The sequence below is a fragment of the Tenrec ecaudatus genome, chromosome 7 (genome assembly GCF_050624435.1).
Source record: "Tenrec ecaudatus isolate mTenEca1 chromosome 7, mTenEca1.hap1, whole genome shotgun sequence".
NCBI lineage: Eukaryota > Metazoa > Chordata > Mammalia > Afrosoricida > Tenrecidae > Tenrec > Tenrec ecaudatus.
This window is the reverse complement of record NC_134536.1, coordinates 86,162,459-86,185,444: the sequence shown is the minus strand read 5'-3', so window position 1 is coordinate 86,185,444 and position 22,986 is coordinate 86,162,459. Positions and strand designations below refer to the sequence as shown.

The 22,986-nt window shown below is 43.1% G+C and overlaps 1 pseudogene; it reads left to right on the top strand.

Annotated features, from left to right (window-relative positions):
- Nucleotides 1–8: 8 nt before the first annotated feature.
- On the top strand, nucleotides 9–17,107 carry LOC142452413 (large ribosomal subunit protein uL4 pseudogene; annotated as a pseudogene).
- The last annotated feature ends 5,879 nt before the right edge of the window (nucleotides 17,108–22,986 follow it).

The window sequence follows — 22,986 nt, the reverse complement described above, 5'->3', positions numbered from 1 at the left end:
GGGTAGGGATGGCCCCGCGGCGGGCGGCCCCGGGGGCGCGGCCTCCAGGCCCAGCGCCTCCGCCCGACAGGCGCCCAAGGCGGGCGGGCAGTGGCGGCGCCCGGCCCAGGAGGTGGGCGCAACCCGGGGAGCCCACCCCGCAGCTCCGGGGCCTTGAGATACCTGGCGGCGGGCGCGCGGCCACCTGTCCTCCGCCCTCGAGGCACTGCCCGGCTGGGCGCTCGGCCACTTCGCCCGCCCCCGCAGCCCCCGCCCTGGGCGCCTGGCGCAGACCCCCCTGCGCACCTCGCCCTCCCAGCCTCGGCTGCCAACAGTTGGCTCCGGAGGCGGCGGGCGACAAGTCGCCCAGCCCAGTAGGGCGCGCCCCCTCTCCACCAGCCCGGGGGGTCCCTACCCTCGCACCTTTCCGCGGGAAGATGTCCCCTGCCGGGGCCGGACCAGGGGCGCGCGGGGCTTGAGGGCGGCGCTGCAGGCGCCTGGGGATCCGCGGTGCGCAAGGCGGCCGCGGCAGGAATTAGGGGACATGCTCGTTAATTGGTTCCACGATCAGCCACCGTCTGCCGCCCGTGTGCTCGGATCAAACCTTAATTGGTCTTTACATTTATCATGGTGAATTGCGAACCTACAAACAAGCCCCAGCGGCTGTTTCGGCCTAGCAGGCGCCCCCGCCCCCCCAGGGATGGGGGGCGGTTGTTGTTATTTAGACATCTTTATTGCTGGTAAACTGGGCAGGTTGGGAGAGGACCACATGGTTTCCACCTGATGGAGTCGCGGTAACTCTGGCCTCCAGGGCCCAGCTGAGGGCACTTGGTCGGGCTCCAGACTCTCCTCCCCCGTGGTGCATTTTGCCCTGAATCCGGCTATGTGGGCCCACCCTAGCCCTGCGCCCCTCGCCCCTCGCCCCTGGCCCCTCGGTACCCACCCTCACTCTCCAGTCCAGCCCACAGTGTGGACTAAAAGCGAGCTTCTGAAGAAGGGAGGAAAATTGGTGGGGAGGAAGCGGGTGGTTAAAGGCCTGGAGGAGGGAGTGCGGCAAGAACCTTTTGAGAATATTAGACCAAATCTTAGAAAGACTTTCTGGCAACGTTTCGAACTGGTTCGTTCCGGTTCGACCTCCTGCTTAGAATTTGTCTTTTTGCCTCAGATACACAGAATCATAATCTGCATTTTAACCATGTAGACTCCGTCCCAAAATATCTGGAGAAGGAGTACAAATTCTCAGCAGAAAGCTGAATTTGAATGAGCCACTTCGAAGCTCTGTGTCCTGCAGAGCAAGCCATGTCTCCCATTTCCCCAGCAAGGAAACTGTCATCTGATGAGTCAGTCCCCAGTGGAACTGATCCAGCTTCTACTAGGTAGGTGGATGGAGTCTGTTAGAAGTAAAGGTGTGAGGGACGTCAATAGAGGAGTGGCCCATAGGTGCAGAGATGTGGGTTTTCTATTGGACATGAAGCTGCTGCTTGGGGACGCTCGTCACGAGGAAGGGACGCCTCTTCGGCCCGGCTCCCCTCCCTACAGACACCAGCTCCGTCTAGACGTCTAAAGGAAGGGGTGGAGCTTGGACATAGGTTGTGTTTCAGGGGTCTTCATTGTCAGATTTTACACTTAGCTTACGTGATGGCAGGACAGAATGCTCTGCAAAGTTATGCCCTCTTTGTGACCTCCCAGACTCTGATTTCCCAAGTGGCAGGGCGGCTTGACATGAAATACCTCCATCACAGAACCACGGGTTTAGACGTTGGCTGGTAATGAAAAGGAAGGGGGTTGGCAGCTCCAGATCCTGCTCTGCGATGAGGACATCTTTCAGAGAGCAGCAAGGCCGGGGATCGATCGTCAGGGTGCTGTCACCCTCTCCTGTGGCAAGGCAGTCTGTGAGAACACCAGCATATCCTGGGGTACTCTCTGACAGTGCACCAACCCGTGCCCGGTCTACAACTCCTTGGTGCTTTCTGAATCTGGAACCCATGATAGGCCCTGGAAAACTTCCATCTCAACTTACTATACCAACTGTAGGGTCCTCCCCCTACCCCCCATCAATATGAGCAATCTAATTATCTGGAGCGTTTCTAAGTCATCACAAATTTCTTTTAATAGTTGAGATTATTATTATTTTACACTGAATTCTCTGAAATTCCATTCAGAAACCTGAGATCCCACTTTATGAGAGTTTGTTTGTTGAGTGACTGGCTAAAGCGGCCTGTGTGTGGACCCAGACAATCATTAAGAATCTAGTAATCAAGAAATCACCCCAACAGCCGTAGCTGGCTAGCCTGTTATTCTGTTGTTGTTTGCGTGGTGGGGGTGGTGGTGGTGGTGTCAGGAGCTGAAGCCCGACAGCTGGTGAATTGTACGACTTTCCAGTTATACCGCAAGGATAATGTTCAGTAATGGAGTCAAAATTTGACTTGTGACCTGGCATTTTATCACCACATTGTTGAGACTGAATGAGTTATTATGTTGTTTGGGAAATGCGGCTCTGCGGGGCCTGCGTGTACATCTTTACATATTCCAGTCTGTCCTGGGCTCATCAGACTGTTAGACTGACTGATCTCGCCGCTGTGCTTTCCCCTCAAAGCTGGTAAATGGACAGAGCCAGAGACACAGACAGTGCGAGGGCAAGACCTTCTTCGGTACCTCTGAGTGCACATTTTGCAAGGACCGCCTGTCTAGAGGAGGAAATGGCTTTGTTGCCACATGTGGCTGGTCATCACTGCTCTCCTGAGAGAAACAGCAAGAATGACAAACGCAAGCTGTCAGCATACCTATTAGGGACATTAAGTTGAGGGCACATAAATATAGCACAAGACATTGTATGGTCCTGGGGCACCACAAGCCTAAGTTGGCTCTGAACCCATGGCCTTCTGGGTAAAGACCTTGACCGCCCTTCAGCAGACTCTGCTAGACCCAGCAGAGCTATGGGCTAGGCTGCTTGTTTTCCAGTTCTTTGCCCTTTTAAGATTCGCACTGGGCTGTGATGAGCCAATTGACTGCCGTTCTGTGTAATTTAGATTATTCACTCAGGGAAGTGTGGCAGATGAGAACACAGTTCAGGCTGCATATTTCAACTTCAAAGAAATATCTCAATTTCTTCCTGCCAGAGAGTCAATAGTGACCCTGGGCAAAGAGCGTTGGAGAAGCAGGTCCTGCCTCGGTGAGAAAACTGTCCATCTGGAAGGAGCTGTACTTCAAGCCTCCTTTCCCTTGTCTTGGTCGATTGTGTCCGGCTCCACAAAGAACGAGAATGAAGGTTTCCTGGTTTGGGAACTGGTGAAGAAAACCTCACTCTCTCAGAATTGTGGAGGTTCGGCCCAGGCGTGGCTCTGGTGTTCCCTCTGGTATTTACGGTATGATGGGCACAGAGCTGGAGTGCTCACCCATGGAAGACATTTTCAGAATGATTTTATGACTCCGAGATTTCATGCTAATCTGGGGCATTGATTTAGAGGTTTAATGGTGGTAATTGGCTCTAGCTTAAAGCGTTAAAAGATTTGTGTTTTCAGTGGCTCTGCCTGGCTAGAGGAGAATTTGCTTCATCACTGAGAGTCTAGAGGGTAAGTGTCAGTAAGCGTGTGGCCCAGGCTAGGGCGCTGTCATCCGGGATTGGAGGTCTGAAATGCTTACTCCTGAGCTGCTCCAACAAAGGATGCAGGCGACCTTCCAGCGGCTCTTCTGTGCCACGTGACAGGCCTGTGATGGGAAATGAGATTCTGTTTCACTCCCACATCAGAAATGAAACTTCATCAAAAGTGCTCTAGGTGGAGAAGCTAGTTGCCAGGGTGGAGAATGAATGAGTGAGAAAGGGTGGGCTTCTTCGACTTTGGGAGGTTGGCATTGTATTCATCTTCTAGGCACAAAGGAAATCACTGCGGCTCCTCAATGATCTTTCCCTATAACGAAACACACCCTAATTAAGGGCCTTTTCTCTCCCCCCTTCACCTTCTCACCTTATTTCATTAAGCCCCACTCTCTAACGTCCCAGCTGAGCAGCGGCAGGGATGGCTGAGAAATGACAGCAAGGCATTTTTCCTTTGTCCGTATGTTTTGTTTTGTTTTTCATCACCAAGCAGAGGATCAGTAATGAGGAGATGGATCATCCTTTCATTTCCAGCCATATGAGGAGTATTCTAACAGATAATAAACAAGCACGTAGTGCAAAGACAGGGAGTAAGAAAACAGGTTAATAAGGCTTTTGTTTCCCTTAATTAAACATTTGCCAAATCATCACACGCTATCATTTAAACAGGCTTCAGAACATTGCACGTCTAAACATTCCATTTAAAAAAAACCAAGGCAAACAGTGGTATTATCATATCAAAATACAGCAAGTAATAGAAACTTAATAGTAAAAGACATAGCTCTTAAATAGTCACTTGAGCTTTCTTCTGAGTAAACTCTTCCAAGTGTTCTTCCTGGTTTGTTTTAGCGTGAAGTAGAAACTTTAAAAAAAGAAGAAGTGACAATCCATTTTGGGTTATGAGGCTTAAAAGAAATAATCTGCATAAAGCCCCCTTCTTGGTGTGTGGCGCTGAGGCCTTCAATTAGCGATAGCTGTGTTCTTCTGTACACACTCTTGCGGTTCTGGAGCTGCATCCGTACTGAATATGGGAAAGACCATGGTTTGGCTGGAGGCTTTTTAATTTTCAAATCAGAGGGCGGGCAGCTGCTTTGTAAACAAAGTGCTCACATTTTGAAGGTTTCTTGGGGCTCAGCTGTGACTTCTTAGCTGTCTGTCCCCATCTAAACAGATGCTGTAGATCATCTGCTTTGTACTGTGGTCTGGATAGACTGGTACCTTGAGAAGGCCGCATTATCTACTCCCCGCAGTTCCCTAGCTTGTCCTCGAAATGCACCTGCCAGTAAAAATGAGAATTGGCAAAAACCAATGGGGTGTATGATTGGTCCGTGAGTCTGTAATCTTGTCGGTTGTATCCAAAACATGTTACAGATTCAGGGTCAGTTTGGGCCTCACTGTTTCAACAGCGCTGAAGGATGGAAATGGTCATATTGTTTTCTATTTCTATGCCTAAAGAACTGTTGATGTAAGCAGTGTGTCTGAGATTTGGGAGCAGAGCATCTAGGGTTCTAGATTTTCACCCCCAACTCTAGAACTCATGGTCCAAGCCATCACCGTTTGTTTCTAGGCCTCATTTTTACATCTGGGAGATGGGACTCACGTGAGCAGGCCTACTGCATGTGCAAACTTTTTGAGAAAATCTAATAGTAGAGGTAGGAACACTTTTGAAAAGTTTCAAGAAAGGTTTAAGAGAAACATTTTTCTTAATTTCAATAATTTGCTTGTGTTAATGATTCCTTGATTATTTCCTATTAGAGAGACCATTTTAATTATCTTACGCATTTCAAGAAGTAGAATGAATTGTGAATCCTCGAGCTTTAAAGGCATCAGAATTTTATTGTGGTCCAAATAAAAGGACATGGCATGCTGATAAAAGTGTTATCAAGGATACACATTAGCTAGGGTGTGATGATGGATGATGTGTATTATGAAAGGAATTCTGGTTTATGACATGATCATATGTCTCTCTAGGGTGGCAAATGAACTGTTCCACCTGTAATTAGTTCTAGTCCCTAATACAAACTATTGCCCCCAGGGATTATTTTTCAACTCAAAGCAGCACATCACTGCCATCAAGTCGACTCATAATGGCCATCGATGGGTTTCTGAGGCTTTGGAAATCTGTATGGGGACAGATAGCCTCACCTTTCTTCTGGGGAACAGCTGGGAGGCGTGACCCTCAGTTTTTGTGATTAGCAGGCCCAACATAGATTTCTTATGCAGAAAAATCTATAAAATGTGTGATGTATCATTCTCTTTAAAGCGTTTATTTTCTTCAAAACATTAAACATTCCTCAAAGCATTAAAGCTTGCATAAGTCTCATTCTTTGTATAGTAGCCATTGAGTAAACTAAGAGCAACTGTTTTTCTATCTAGTAGATGGTTCTCAGGCCAGGAGAACAGCAATGAACATAGAAATTCCATGCAAGAAGTTACATTCAAAGTTAATAATAATTTACCAATTATGAACTCATGTATCAGCTCAGTCAAAACTCTAGCCAAAACCAGCCATGTGAATATTTTGTATTGTCGAGGTTATTAAAGAAAAATGGTAGGAATTGATCCACTGGTAAAGGCCAACCTCGCTGGTGTCACTTTTAAATACTTTGCAGTTCTCTGTTTTTAATCATAATCTGTTATGAGAAGAATCCTAATGTCAAGGCCACTTCTCTAGTACTTGAAAATATTTTCTTTCACCTTTCAGTTCTATCTTCACTTAATAGAGGCAGGGAAGATAGAAGAAAGAAAAAAGGAGCAGGAGGAAAGAAGAAAAGTTTTAAAGAACATTTATATATTTTCCCACTACCCCACTGCTATTGATTTAATTCTGACTCACAGCAGCCTTATAGGACAGAGTAGAAGGGCCCCTCTGGGTTTCTGAGACTAAATTTGTACATTAGTCTCATCTTTCTCCTTCTGGGCAGCTTAGCCTAAATCTCCAGCTTGAGGTTAGCAGCCCAATGCCTAACTGACAGCATCACCAGGGCTTCTGCCTAGAGCTTTCAGAGGCCCTTAAACACTGAACATGAGAAACTTGAGCTGGTGTGTGAAACTCGTGACCTGACACAGCCTAATAGGAGGTGATAATGGTGCTCAGCTTTCACAGGGTAGTCCCAAGAGTCGAACTCTGGAGAACTCCTCCCACATTCTGTGTTGGCAGGTCCCTGATTAATTTCTGGTCTGTTCTAAAAGACCTTGAGGAGACGGATGAATCTACAAATATTCCTGAAAGAGCATACCAAGACAACGGGTGGATTCTTAAATTTGATTCGACTGAAAAATGATTCAAAGATGATCCAAGGTCAAGGCAACATCTGTTAGTGTTGGCACGGTAATGGGTGGAGACGATTGTGCTCCATTATTGGACTTCTTGAAGCAGGTCACGAATTTGTCAGCCCTTTATTAATAGTTTTGAATAAAAATGTTATCTAAAACTTACTACCTCAATGAGCATGGTGACATGCTCATTGTAAAAGAAAAACTATACCATAGAAAGTAAACAAAATCCTTGCATTCGTTTCTAGGGCTGCTGTTACAAAATAATCACAAATTGAATAACTTATAAGAACAGAGATTTATTTCCTCACAGTTCTGTTATTGCTGTTGTTGGGTGACATTGAGACATATGACAAGTCCATGTGACAAAATAGAGCTGCCTCGTACAGAATTTTCTTTGCTGCAATCTTTACAGAAGCAGAATGCTGACCCTTCTCTTGTGGAGACACTGGATAGGTTCAAACTACTAACCTTTTGGTTAGCAGTCAAGTGCTTCACAGTTGCACCCCTGAGCTCCTCTTACAGTTTGGAGGCTGGGAAATTAAAGTATCAGCAGGAACATATTCTTTCAGAAGTTTGGGGAAGATTCCTTCTTATCTCTCCTGGTTTCTGGTAACCTTGCATATTCCTTGCCTGGCAGTTACAGCATAACTTCATTGACCCAAGACCACTTTCTGTCTATGTTTCTCTTCTCTGTTATCAAACACCACTCAGATTGTATTAAAAGCCACCCTACTCCCGTATGGTCTCATGCAAATTGATAACATCTTTAAAGACCCTTTTCCCAAATACGATCACATTCATAAGACCAACATTTCAGACTTCAGCTTATTTTGGGCAGGGGGGCGCATACTTCATCCATAAGAGCACCCAGCCTGTATTCACATCTCCCAAATCTTTACCAGATGCATTTGCTGTTCAGTGTGCCTTACATAATTTCAGCCATTGCTTATGCATATAATTGGTTGGGTGAAGTAAAGGATAAATTCCTAAAAGTGAAATTTGGGGGCCACAGTTGTATGTATCTCAAATGTTGAAGAAAACACCCAATTGTATGGCTGAACTCTTTATCAACCCATGTAAACAAAGATCACTGCCCAGCTGGAGTCATGAGAACACCTAACCTGGCCTCACCGTAGGGCTACATTGGAGGAGGTTGGAGATGGTAGACCAATGGGCAGCTATTCCCTCATCCCTCTCTCCCACCCCAGCAGGCCTTTGGAAGTTTATGGAAGATGGAATGCTCTGTTTTCAACATGATTAGAAGCAAAGAGGTAAGGACTTGGGATTTGAGACATACTATACTATCCTAAAATTACCTGAACAGTTTCATACAAAGAAAGATTATCTTTTAATCTATATAGTTTAAACATGGGCATTCATGTTTATTATTCTGGTTCCAGATCCTCACTACATTTTACATCTATATTCAAAGTACTTTCTTGGTCATGGTTTTTAATAAACATTAAATATCCCATGATTACAGCCACTGTGTAAATTAAGATTTAGAGATTTTAGAAAATTGCAAGACTGGCATTTAAGCTATAAAACCAACACATCTCTATTGGTCTATATTTGTAACTAGTGTGTTTGCAGTATTCTATGTATGATGTAACTATATCACCACGATGCCTAGGTTTATACAGTGATATATGTGGTATAAAAGTGACTTTCCTTTTGGTCCTTTTTAATATTTTATTCAGGATATTGTATTGATTTTTAACGCTCATGCACATTAAATATTTCCCTTGAGTTAGGGGTGCACTATGCAATATTTGTTATAAAAGAGGCAGCTGTATCTTACAGGGTTGACATGCTCTCTTCTAACACATGTAGGTATTCCCCCGTTTCTTATGCAGATGTGCTGGCTCATGGGCCCCTAGCTCTCTGACTGTGGTTGCCTTGCTCAGGCTCTGGGGTCCTCCCTGAACCTCCCCAAACCCACATATGAAGAGTTATTCCTCTATTACCCAGATCATCAGAGAACACAGTCCAGCCAGGTTCTTCCCCATGCCCTCCAAGGGGACAGGGCATTTCAGGGCAGAGAGCTTCTCGCTGTTTCTAGGAGAAAGCAAACTGGTCAATGGAGTGACCTTATGGGGCAGATCTATGCAAAAAAACTAATGGAGGCCCCATGAGTTGCAATCAATTCACTTGCAACAAACGAAGCCAACAGTCATCATGAAGCTTGGCTGACAAGAAATGCAAACATGGAGATATGCAGAGGGTTGCATGGATGGGTCACCAGGTTGGTAGTGAAGAACGCTGTTGCTGCTAGAATCACGATTTTCATCTGAAGACAGCGCTATAGGTGATGCTCTTTATTGTAAAAGTGCTCAATGCTTATTGTAAAAAAATTAGGGATTCTAGGAAAGTGTGTGTAACAAAGGCAACATCATCTAGACTCATTTCCCAGAAATTAATTTTTATTTTATTCAAAATAAAACATACATACAGGAACCGAAATAACTATATTCCCTTGATAGTCTATTTTTTCCATGAAGAAATTCACATTGTATGAAAATGCTAGGATTTCATCAGAGAAAAAGCTTAAAGCTCTGATGTGGAAAGAGGCGGGCTATTTTGCAATATCTCAGAAGGGGCCCCATGGCTGTTATCAGACTCTTACTCTTCCTGATGAGAAACACTGGCTTGTTATGAATTAATCTTCTAAGAGACGCTGCCGTGTGGTGACCAAACTCACAAAAGACATGTATAGAAGTTAAAAACGACAAAGAAGGATGACAATTACAGCCACACGCTTGTGATTCTCTTGAGCAGCTCGGTTTCTCTTCATGCACAGGAAGTGAAGCTACTCTCAGGAGATCTTTGTTGGGCATCGACCCAGAGGAAGGAAGCAGGGTGGCCTTGCTAGACGCTATTCTGAAGATAAGGTGCTCTAACAAACCCAGCTCCGTCACAGGAAGCCACCACTCAGCGGAGCAGCCCTGCCGCTGCTCGGGCCATGACTCGCAGCGACACTTCTTGTTCAGGCTTTTTACAGTTTTATATTAGCTCATAACACCGTTTGTAACAGAAAAACGTTCTATGTGATAATGAGTTAATTATAACATATTTTAAAATAGTTATAAACTACTGTTGCTGCTGTTAGTTGCCATCAAGTTCCAACTCACAGCAATTCATGTGTACAGCATAGACCTGTGCACCGTGTCTACAGCCATGCCTCCTAACCTTCCTCATGCCCCGGCCCCCTCACACAGGTCCTCATGGGTGGTGACCCCCCCAACCATAAAATTGTCTTCGTTGCTACTTCATAACTGTGATTTTGCTACTGTTATGAATTGGGCGGCCCCTGTGAAAGGGTCATTTGACTCCCCCCAAAGGGGTCGCGACCCACAGGTTGAGAACGCTAGGTCCACAGGGGTTTCCAGGACTGACTTCAGAAGACTGGCAGATGACTCTTTAGAGGCCCCTCTGGGTAGATTCAAACAGCCAACCTTTTGGCTAAGAGTCAAATGCTTCCCTGTTTTCACTACCAGGGTCCAAACAATAATAAAATAAATGCTACATCTCCTCTGAAATTCCTGTCCCTGTCGGTTGCTCCTTGGTATTGTCTACCTAGAGTATATGGGAGAAAGATGAGGCTTTCTCTTCCCATAAAGAGCGACATCGCCACGTGTCGGTCAGAATGTCATACTGTGGTGGCTTGCGTGTGGCTGTGATGCTGGGAACTATGTCGCTGGTACTTGGATTTTGCCAACAGGCTCACCCAGAATGAACAGGTTTCAGCAAAGCTTCCAGACCGAGAACAGACTATGAAGAAAAAATATCAGCTGCCCACTTCAGAGGAAATATGCAAAGCATTGAAACATTGTCAGGTATTGAAGGCCTAAAAAAATCAAAGCAGAGCATGGTTGGAGATGGTGCCAGAGGATGAAACGTCGGCTCAGAAGGCACTTGGACTGTAACTGAAGAGTACCTCCGTTCTTTAAAAAAATTATAATTAAGTTGCAGTTAATACATATATCATCATTCCATAGTTCAATCATGTCAAGCAGAATTGTACAATTGCTTCCACAATCAGTTTCCAAACATTCTTTTTCTTCCTGGACTCCTTGACTTTGCCTCCCTTTTAACTCATCATCATCCTTGTACATACACACACACACACACACACACACACACACACACATACACATCAAAACCCTTTATTCTATTTGCTGTCCCTATAAGTTCACCAATGCTGGATTTCATTTACCGAGAAACAGAAAAACATATAACAACTTCAAGAGGGTGATCCCGATGACAGAGCACCTCTGAAATACACACTACCATGAACAAACTGTAGCCCAATTAAAAAAATCTGAGAACAACAAAGACTGGAGAGGACGTGGTGAAATTGGAATTCTTATCCACTGCTGGTGGGCTTGTGAATATGTACAGCCACTGTCGAAGGCAATATGTTGTTCTCGGGTTGTTTAATTTGGCTGCAGTTACCAGTGTTAGCTGGTCACTCATGGTTGTTTTCACTTGTATTTCCTGGATGGCTAGCGAGTGGGAACATTTTCCCGTGGGTTTATTAACCATTCAAGGGTCATCCTTTGTGAATTGTCTGTTCAGGTCTTTTCTGACCTCAGAAGGTTTTAGTTTTTTTTCTTGTTGGAGGCTGTAAAATACTGTATGTTTTAAGTAATTCATATTTTTGTATGTTATATAGCTGCTAAACATCTTTTCCCAGTCTATGAGCTTTCTTTTATTACTCTTTTTTCTAATCATTTTATTAGGGCCTCATACAACTCTTACCACAATCCATACATACATCAATTGTGTAAAGCACATTTGTACATTCATCGCCCTCATCATTTTCAAAACATTTGCTCTCCACTTAAGCCCCTGGCATCAGCTCCTCATTTCACCCCCTCCTTCCCTGCTCCCCCCTACCTCATGAACCCTTGATAAGGTATAAATTATTATTTTGTCATATCTTACACTGTCCGGCGTCTCCCTTCTCCCACTTTTCTGTTGTCCATCCCCCAGGGAAGAGGTCACATGTGGATCCTTATAATCAGTTTCCCTCTTTCCACCCTCCCAGTATTGCCACTCTCACCACTGGTCCTGAAGGGATCATCCACACTGCATTCCTTAAATTTTCAGTTCCTCTCTGTACCAGTGTACATCCTCTGGTCTAGCCAGATTTGTAAGGTAGAATTGGGATCATGATAGTAGGGTAGGAGGAAGCATTTAGGAACGAGAGGAAAGTTGTATTTTTCATCCTTGCTTTATCACACCCCGACTGGCTCATCTCCTTCCTGCAACCCTTCTGTAAGGAGATGTCCAGTTGCCCACAAATGAGCCTTGGGTCCCCACTTAGCACTCCCCCTCATTCACAATGATATGATATTTTGTTCTGATGATGCCTGATACCTGATCCTTTCGGCACCTTGTGTTCATGCAGGCTGGTGTGCTTCTTCCATGTTGGCTTTGTTGCTTCTGAGCTAGAAGGCTGCTTGTTTGCCTTCAAGCCTTTAAGACCCCACCTGCTACATCTTTTGATAGCCAGGCACCATCAGCTTTCTTCACATTTGCTTATGCACCTGCTTTGTCTTCAGCAATCGTGTTGGGAGGTGAGCATCATAGAATGCCAATGTATTAGAAAAAAAGTATTCTTGCATTGAGGGAGGGCTTGAGTGGAGGCCCAATGTCCATTTGTTACCTTAATACTAAGTCTATACATATATGCACATAGATCTATTTCCACATCCTCATACATAAATATATTTACATATGTACATGCTTTATTTAGATCTCTATAAATGCCCTTTGCCTCCTAGCTCTTTCTTCTATTTCCTTTTACTTTCCTCTTGTCCTACTATCATGTTCAGCCTTCATTTTGGTTTCAGTAATTCCTCTTGGTTACATTACCCTTGGTCACACCCTACCAGGCTTCCTACACTCTCCTCACAACCAATTTGGATCACTTGTTGTTCCCCTGTCCCTGGGTTTGTTAACACCACTTCCTTTTCCCTCACCTCCCCCTCTCCCATGTTCCCCTGGAACTATCAGTCCCATTGTTTTCTCCTCCAGATTGTACATTCAGCCTATCTTATTTAGATAGACCTGCGGAGATAATAACATGCACAAAACCAAGACAGAGCAAAACCAAGCAACAAAATAAAACACCAATGACAACAAGCCAATGACAAAACAAATACAACAACAAGAAAGAAAAGTTTGTAGTTAGTTCAAGGACTGTTTGTTGACCTTTAGGAGTGTTTTCTGGTCAAGTCTGTTGGGGGCAAAGTCCTGGCCCCAAAGTCTATTTTTGGTATTCCCTGGTAACTTCATTGCTCTGTTCTCCTTGCTGTTCTGTTTCACCCCCTTAGTGTTTTGCCTCGGTGTGGTGGGAACAGATTGGGTGCAATTCCCACACTGTGTCTCTAGTGTTGACCCCTGTTGGACTATGGGTCAGTGAGGAATGTCTTGTCTCATAGTGGGGCCGGCCATGTGGTCTTCTCTGTGGATTGGCTGCTCTGAGCGGGAATATTGTCCTCAAGGCATGTTGGGCCAGGATGTGCTCTAATCTCTCTTCCTCCCCCTTCATTTGCTCCAGTGTGCTCTGATCAGACATGCCTCTCTCCAGGATCTGCAGATTATGTGCTGTCCTCTGGGGTGAGGGGCAGGTGTCCACCTTGTTTTACTCTTTTAATTACGTCTTTTAATGTACACTAGTGTTTTATATATTTATTTAAGAAATTATTTTATTGGGTGCTCTTACAGCTTTGATCACAATCCATACATCTATCCATTGTGTGAAGCACCTTTGTACATATGTTGCATCATCCTTTTCAAAACATTTTCTTTCTACTTGAGCCCTTGGTATCAGATCATTTCTGCCGCCCTCCTCCTCCCTCCCTCATGAACCCTTGATAATTTATACTTCTTTTTTTCTATCATGTCTTACATGGACTGCTGTCTCCCTCCAACCACTTTTCTGTTATTCATCCTCCAGGGTGGTGGTTATATGTCAATCATTGTGATTGGTTCCCCTTTTCTTCCCCACCTTCCCCTTCCCCTCCTGGTATTGCTACTCTCATTATTGGTCCTGGGGGATTTATCTGTCCTGGATGCCCTATGTTGTGAGTTCTTATCTGTACCTGTGACATGCTCTGGTCTAGGCAGATTTGTAAGGTAAAATTGGGGTCATGACATTGGAGGGTGGTGGGGGGGGCATTAAAGAACTAAAGGAAAGTTATATGTTTCATCAGTGCTATATTGCACCCCGACTGGCTCATCTCTTCCTGTGACCCTTCTATAAAGGGATGTCCAAATTTTTTACAGATGGGCATTGGGTATTCGCATTGATATGATTTTTGTTCTGGGTCTTTGATGTCTGATACCTGATCCCATTGACACTTTATGATCACACAGGTTGATGTACTTCCATGTGGGCTTTGTTGCTTCTCAGCTAGATGGCTGCTTGTTTATCTTCAAGCCTTTAAGACCCCAGATGCTATATCTTTTGATAGTTATAGGTGAGGGAAAGGAGGGGGGTGCCAACAAACCCAAGGAAAAGGGAACAACAAGTGATTTAAACTCGATGGCAAGGAGGGCATAGGATGCTTGGTGCAGCTTGATCAAGGGCAATGTACCTGAGAGGAATTACCAAAACCTGATGAAGCCTGAACATGATAATGGGAAAAGAGAAAAATAAAAGGAAATAGAGGAAAGAACTAGGAAGCAAAGGCATGTGTATATGTAAATCTATTTATATATAATGATAGGGATATAGATCTGTGTACATATATTTCTATGTTAAATATTAAGTCAGCAGACAGATAATGTGCCTTTATTCAAGTACTCCCTCAATTCAAGAACACTTTGTTCTAATAACCTGGCATTCTGTGATGGTCACCTTCCCTGAAATGATCGCTGAAGACAAAATGGGCGCATAAGCAAATGTGGTGAAGAGTGTTTTATTTTTAGTAGGTTCCACTCATCTATTTTGTCTTCCACAGAGTGTGTTTCCTTTTTATCTCGGATAGCCTGCTTAGTCCATGCACTAGGACATCTATATTTGTCCCAATTTTCTCACTGATAACTCTGATGAAGCTCCTTTTTAAAAGTAGAGCTGATCATGGTGACATAAATGGAATAAAGCCAGTGTGGAGCCTTCGAGATCATCAGTTGATCCTGGGCACAACTCAAGGTGGGAAGAAACAGATGCAAACATCTATGACTAATCAGAACTTGAAATGTATAAACTCACTGCCATTGAGTCTATTTTGATTCGTGGCAACCCTATAGGACAGGGTTAGAAGTGCCTCTGTGGATTCCCTATACTGTAATCGTTTATCAGAATAGAAAGCCCCAACTTTCTTTCTAGGAGCTGGCTGGGGTTTTGAACTGTTGACCTCTGTTTATCAGTTCAGTGCATAACTGTTATACCATTAGAGCTCCTCATACAAAGTATGAATCTATGAAAATTGGAAGTGGTCAAAATATAATGGAACACTTAAAAAAGATAGAGAGGAAGAGAAAAAGTAATTTTGAAATGGATTTGGAGTCTTTAATGACAAACAAGCTCATCACAAACAAAACAAATAAAAAATTAAATGGACTGCATATTGATATCTTTGATATCATATCACATTGATATCGATATAACATTAGTTAGCTGAATTGGACTGGTACTTGCCATTTCAAATCAGAAAAATCACATAGTTTACTATGTAGGAAATGAAACAAGATTAAATAGAATTGCTTTCATCGACAAAATTGATATATCAAGGTCTATCTTGTTGTTTGTAATAGGATTATATCTATCCGCCTTCAAGGATAGCCAATCAATACAACCAGTATTCAAATTTGTGCACCCACCTTGAAATTTAGTAATGAAGTAATTGAAGGAAGCTGATCAAACATGCAATCAGATGAATTGATAATTATTGGTGATTGGAATGCAAATATTAGAAGTATAGAGGAAGCAACAATAGTTAGAAAATAAAGTGTTCAAATAGAAATAAAGCTATAGACCACAGCATAGAATTTTGCAAGACCAAAGACTGCTTCATAGAAAATACTTTTTTACCCCAGTAACACAAAGCAGTGAATACACACATGAACTTCTCCAGATGGAATACATAGAAATCAAATTGACTACATCTATACATCAATATAAGCAGGTAAAATCAGGCCACTGGTTGACTGTGGGGCAGATCATCAATTACTTATATGTATGTTTAGGTTGAAACTGAAGAAAAATGAAACAAGTTCACAAGAGTCTATCCCACATGAATTTCAAGAACATGTTTGACAAATTGAACACTAATGACAGAAGATCTGATGAGCTGTGGGAGGACATGGAGACCATCATTCATGAAGAAACAAATGTCGTTAAAAAGACAGAAAAGGTGTCTCTGCCTTGCCCGCCCTCGTCATGTCTAAAGGTCATCGTATTAAGGAAGTTCCTGAACTTCCTTCGGTGGTTGAAGACAAAGTAGAAAGCTACAAGAAGACCAAAGAGGCAGTTTTGCTTCTTAAGAAACTTAAGGCCTGGAATGATATCAAGGTTGATGTCTCTCAGAGAATGAGAGCGGGCAAGGGCAAAATGAGGAACCTTCGGCGGATCCAGCGCATGGGACCAAGCATTATCTTCAACGAAGACAATGGTATCATCAAGGCCTTCAGGAACATCCCTGGAATTACTCTGCTCAATGTCTACTCTGCTCAATGTCAGCAAACTGAACGTTTTGAAACTTGCTCCTGGTGGGCATGTGAGGCGTTTCTGCATTTGGACTGAAGGTGCCTTTCGCAAGTTGGATGAGCTCTATGGCACTTGGAGGAAAGCCGCCTCCCTGAAGAGCAGCTGTAACCTCCCCATGCACAAGATGACCGACACAGACCTTAGCAGAATCTTGAAAAGCCCTGAGATTCAAAGAACCCCCCCCCCCAGCACCACGCAAGAAGATTCATCGCAGAGTCCTGAAGAAGAACCCACTGAGAAACCGGAGAATTATGTTGAAGCTTAATCCATATGCAAAGACCATGCGCAGGAACACCGTTCTCCGGCAAGCCCGCAACCACAAGCTCAGGGTGACTAAGGCGGAAGCAGCATTAGAGGTCAAATCAGATGAGAAGGGAGCTCCCAGCAAGAAGCCCCTGGTGGGGAAGAAAGGAGGCAAGGAAGCAGCCATGGTGAAGAAGCCGAAAAAGCCTGTGGCAGGAAAGAAGGCTGCAGCTAGCAAGAAGCCCGCTGCTGAGAAGAAGCAGCCGGCAGAAAAGAAGCCAGCAGCATAAACACTTCCATGTGATGCCCTGGGAAGTTGTCTTTGGACAGCTTATTCTGAATAAAGACCTGCTGGAAACAGCAGTGGGAGATAATAAAAAAAAGACAGAAAAGAAGGAAAAATCAAAGTAGTGCCACAAGAGACTCTGAAACTTGCTGTTAATCACAGAGAAGCTAAGGAAAATGGGATGGGGGAGTGTGGAGTTATGAAGCCAAAGAGCTGAACAAAAATTTCAAAGGACAGTTTAAGAAGGCAAAGTAATTACAATGAAATGTGTAAAGCCCTAGAGTTTGAAAAAACAAAATGGAATAACACTCTCAGTATGTCTTACACTGGAAGAACTCATGAAAAATTCAAGCTTTAAGTCGTTATATTGAAAGAACCTATAGACAAAACATTGAATGATACAGGAAGCATAAAAAGAAGGTGGAAAGAATACATAGAATCACTGTCCAAAAACGAACAAACACAACCTAACTGGCTGACATGCCACCAAGTCAGGAAATCTCATGCGAGCAAGAAGCCGTGGTACTCAAGGAAGAAGTCTAACACCTGCACTGAAAGCCATCGCCCCAAACAAAGCCCAGGAATGATAAAAAAAAACAACTGCAAGGTTTCAACAAGCTAATGAAGGAGTAGAGGCACTCATTCATCCATGACAGAAAATTTGGAAGACAATTGACTGGAAGAGATCCATATTTGTACATATTGCAGTGCAGAGAAAAAATGCTCAGCCTATAGAATAACATCCTTGATATCACATGCAAGGACAATTCTGCTGAAGATCATCCAATCACAGTTGGAGCAGCACGTTGACAGGGAGCTGAGAAAGGTTCAGGCCAGATTCAGAAGAGGATGTGGGAAAAGGGACATCATTGCTCATGTCAGATAGACTTGGCTCAAAGCAGAGAACTCCAGAAAGACTTACCTGTGCTTTATTGATCATGCCAAGGAACTTGAGTATGTTATGAGTGGATCATAAAATACGGATAATCTTCAGAAGAACAGGAACTCCAGAACATTTTGCAGAGCTCCTGCAGAACTTGTGTGGGGATCAGGAGGCAGTTGTGCAGACAGAACAAGGGAGTACTGAAGGTTTAAAACCAAGAAAAGAAATTGATTTGGGGCTCACACTTAACTCTATCCTCAATCTAAGAACATGGCATTGCTTGATACTCGCTCTCATGAAGAGATAACTGAAGATATGGGTGCTGACGTAAAGTGAAGAAACTAGATGGCGTCTGGGGTCTAAAAAGTTTGTCTTCAAACAAGCAGCTATCTAAGTAAAGTGTCAATAAGTCCACATGGAAGAAGCACACCAGTCTGTGAGATTCAAGGAAGGTAAATAATATAATTCAAATCCAAAGGAAGAAATGGTATCAAAGCTTAAATCGTGAACACCTGTTTTACAGAAGGCTGTGGATGACACTGGAAGCCCAGATCCATTTCCAGGATCCACACGTACAGCAAGCCTCCAATGAATTCCCTCTGGTCACAATCGAGGGATGTGCGTAGCCTTGTGTCACATAGGACTGTAGAGACATTCATTGTAGATGCCGCCAAGTTAAAATGGAACATCTCTTTATCTCGATTTTCACCTCTTTAAGGGTTACATCATTATTTTTTCAAATGAAAGGGAAAGAGTGAGTTAACCATCCAGTGATTTTCCTCTGAGCATACACCAGGTATATGAATAGACTTGCTATCATATAGAGTACACTGGAAAGTGGGCTATGGTAGATGTAGTTAGGCTAAAATTTAACATCTTATCATTTGATCTCCCTTTTGACCCATTTTAAAGTTGTTCTGGTTTCTAATATTTTCAGCTTTCTATTCAACTGGGGGTTTTCTTTCTTTTATTGTGTTCTTGTTAGCTTTTTTGATTCTTTGTTTTTGTATGGTGTTCAGTATATGAAATCCAGGATGGGTGAATCTATAGAGACAATCACTGGATTAGTGGTTTCTTGGGAGCCCAGCAAGGGAAGCTGGGAGGATGGGGAGCTAATTATAAGAAGTATAAGAAAGAAGAAAATCTTCTAAAATTGATTGTACAACTCTTCTTGAATTGTATGATATGTGGATTATGTCCCAATAAACTGTTATAAAAGAAAATAAAATCCAGAATGGTGTGTGTCAGGATTGCATCCTCTCACTATACTTATTTAGTCTGTACACTGAGCAAATCATCAGAGAAGCTGGATTATATGAAGAAGAGTTTAGCATCAGGATTAAAGGAAGGTGTGTGTGCTAGCTCTACAATCTCATGTCAATTTGGGATTTGAGAGGATTACAAGTGAAGGGGTGGAGTCTAGTTTGTCAATCGGATCATAGCCAATGAGTCCTCTGTGTGGTCATGGCCTTCTCCTGAGAATTCTGGGAATTCCTGGTATTTCCTCTGTGGAGGCGGGAAACACATCTCTCTCTCTGCTCAGTCCCTGTGAGAAATCCTCGCTGACAAAAATCTCTCCCTCAGCTCACTCCCTGAGATGATGCTGTACTGACAAGTCACATGACACTATGCCCAGGGAGCTGGAGAAGCCACATTGACCTACCCTGATACAACCAGACCTGTGGAGCCAGAGAAGCCACATAGAGACCCCTTCCAGTGCTGAGATGCTTACACCACCACTGGATCCCAAAACTTCCTACCGCTGACCTGTGATCTTCCTGTGTTTGGCATCATTGCATGTGTTTTGGGAATCTGTTTTGGGACTTTATAGATTACTATCGGACATATGGGCTAATATCGGGCTTATGGACTTGATCTGGACTGGGATGTTTTCTCAATATTCAATTGCTCTTGTATATAAACCCCTTTCTTTTAGTCATATGCGTATTTATTTGTTTCTCTAGTTTACCCGGACTAACACAGTGTGCTAGGCTGGGTTAAATAGAGATATCCAGTGACATTCATATATGTGTAAGAAAGAGCTTCATATCAAGAATTATATATCAGAAAAACATCCCAGCCCCATCCAAGTCAAGTCATAAGCATGATACTAATGCAGTAAGTCTCTTCTCAGACTCACACAGTGACATGATTAAGAAGTCAATAATAGCACAGACTGGTGGGTGCCAAGTTGTGGATCCAATGGCAGTGGACACATCTCCAGGGCTCTGGCAGCCACCAGGGTCAGCCAGCAGGAAGGGGAAGGCAGAGTGGGGGGGGGGGGAGGACTCCCAGGGCCCTCCTTATGAGAAGGCTATGCTCACAAGGAGTCACCATCACACTGTGACCTGATTGACAGCTAACCTCCACCCCTAAACATTTATGTATCTTAAAGTTGACATGAAATTATGTAACTGCCACAAAAAGCTTATTAACAACTTGCAATATGCAGGTGACAAAATCTCGCGAGCTGAAAGTGAGGAAGACATGAAGCACTTGCTAATGAAGATCAACAATTGTATCCTACAGGATGGATTACAGCTCAATGTCAAGAAGACCTAAATCCTCAGAACTGGACCAATGGGTAACATTGTGATAAATGCAGAAAAGATTGAAGTTGCCAAGTATCTGTCTTGCTTGGATCCATAATCAATGTTCATGGAAGCAATAGTCAAGAGATCAAAAAACAGATTACATTGGGTAAATTTGATGTGCATAAGACCATTTAGAGTATTGAAAAGCAAGGATTAAGGGGTGGCTGACCCAAGCCATGCTATTTCCAATCACCTCATATACATGTCAAAGTAAGACATTGATTAAGGGTGACCCAAGGAAAATCGATGCATATGGTGTTGGCAAAGAATATTGAAAGTACTAAGGACTGTCAAAAAGACAAAACAAATCTATCCTTTTGTGGAAACATGCCTAGAGTGTCCTTAGAGATAAGAATGGGAAGACTTTGTCTTACATGCTTTGAACATGTTGTCAGGACAGACCAGTCCCAAGACATCATGCTTGGTAAAGTAAAGAGGCAGTGAAAAAAAGGGAGGCCCTCAGTGAGATGGATGGACACAGTGGCTGCACCAATGGGCTCAGGCACAGGAACAATTGTGAAGATGGTGCAGGACCAGGCAGTGCTTCATCTTGCGGCGTATAGGTTGGCTACGGGTCAGAACTGACTCGATGGCACCTCACAACAACAACAACAAATAATTTCCATCTCCGAAACCCACAGGGGCAGTTCTACTCTCTCCTATAGGACTGCTATGGGTTGGCAGTGAAGTTTTTGTTTTTTAGCATATAGTTTGTCTTGTAAGAGAGAAAGTAGGAGCAAGAGGGAAGAGTGAGCTATTATTTTCAGTTATAAGGTTATTGGTTGCATGTGTTGCAAATATCTCCTCCTATTTTATGTCTTGGTTTTTCAATTTATTTATGGTCTTAATGAATATTCATTCTAATAATTTTCCTTCTTGCCTATTTTTCAGCCTTTTCTTTCCAATATAAATACTACAATCCAGTTTCCCCATGCAATTTATTGAGCTTTTTTAATGGAATTGCATAGAATCCATAAATTAATTAAGGTAGAATTAAGTTCTTTATTAGACTGAGTCTTCCTCTCTGTCAACATGTTGCATCGATCCATTGAATTAGATCACCTTCAGTATATTCACTGCTTTATAAAGGTCACCAGAAAGGTCTTGCTCATCACTTGGTAGATTTATTTCCACATGTTCTCTGCCTTTCATTGCTACTGTATCTCTTTTAAAAAGAATAATAGTTTCTGCAGTTTGCAGACGAAAATTGATTTTATTGAATATTGATAAGAATATCGATTTCATATTAATAAGAATATTGATTTCATATTCATTCACTTAGTTAAATCTTTTGTTGTTTGATGAATCTGCTCAAAATAAATCTTTGGAATATTCTTTTAAAAACAGTTTTATTGGCATATATATCACATATTATACAATTCAGTAAAGGTATCACATTAATAAGATCTGTAAAATCATCCCCATCATCAACTCTAGAACACCTACTTTTTTCTTGTACCCTTGTCATCAGCTCCCCGCCTCTTTCCAACCCTCCTTGCCCCTCAAGAAACCATCAATGCAGTCACCGTCTCCATAGCTCTGCTCACCCTATATTCCATATACAGAAAAACAAGAAACAAAACAAACACATTGCACTCATATATGTAGAAAACAAAATCCAGAAAAACTAGAAACAAAACAAATACATTGCACTCTGCATGACAGCAAGTCTTTCCATATCCCTGGGCTGTGCTCACAGGAGAGTCACTGGAGGCTTCATCCCTGTGGGGAATGGAAATGGACTTTGGAATTCCACCGTCCTCTGCGGCCTTCTACCAACGGGGTGCTTTCCATGTACGCTCTGATACCATTCCCTCCGTGGATTTTATCATTCATGATCCTTGGATCACACAGGCTGAGGTGCTTCTTCCATGTGGGCCCAGTTGGCACCACACTCAAATGCCTGTTTGTTCAGAGATCTGCCTTCAGGGCCCCAGATGGCATTCTTTCCAATAGTCGGACACCATCGAGTTTCTTTGCCATATTTTGCTATCGCACCCATATCTTTAGTGAGCTCTTCATTCAGTTTAATAATTTGTGTGTAGTTTCTTTTATATTTTCTAGGTAGACGATCATATCATCAACAAATAAGGGTAGATTTGTTGTTTTTTCCCCAGTCATTCTGTTTTCTTCTTCTTTTTGATTCCTGTTTTAGCATACTGTCTAAGATTTGCATTAAGCATTGAATAGAAATGATGATAATAGACATCCTTGCTGGTTAGTTTGCATAGTTTTCTTTGCTATTGTTGGTGTAGGTTCAGTGGAGACAATTGTGACCCATAGAGACCGTGTGTACAACAGGGTAAACCACTGCCCAGTCTGATGCCATCCTCACAGTCTTTCCTGTGTTTTAGTCCATTGGTATAGCCACTGTCTCTGTCTATCTCATGGAGACCCTTTCTCGTT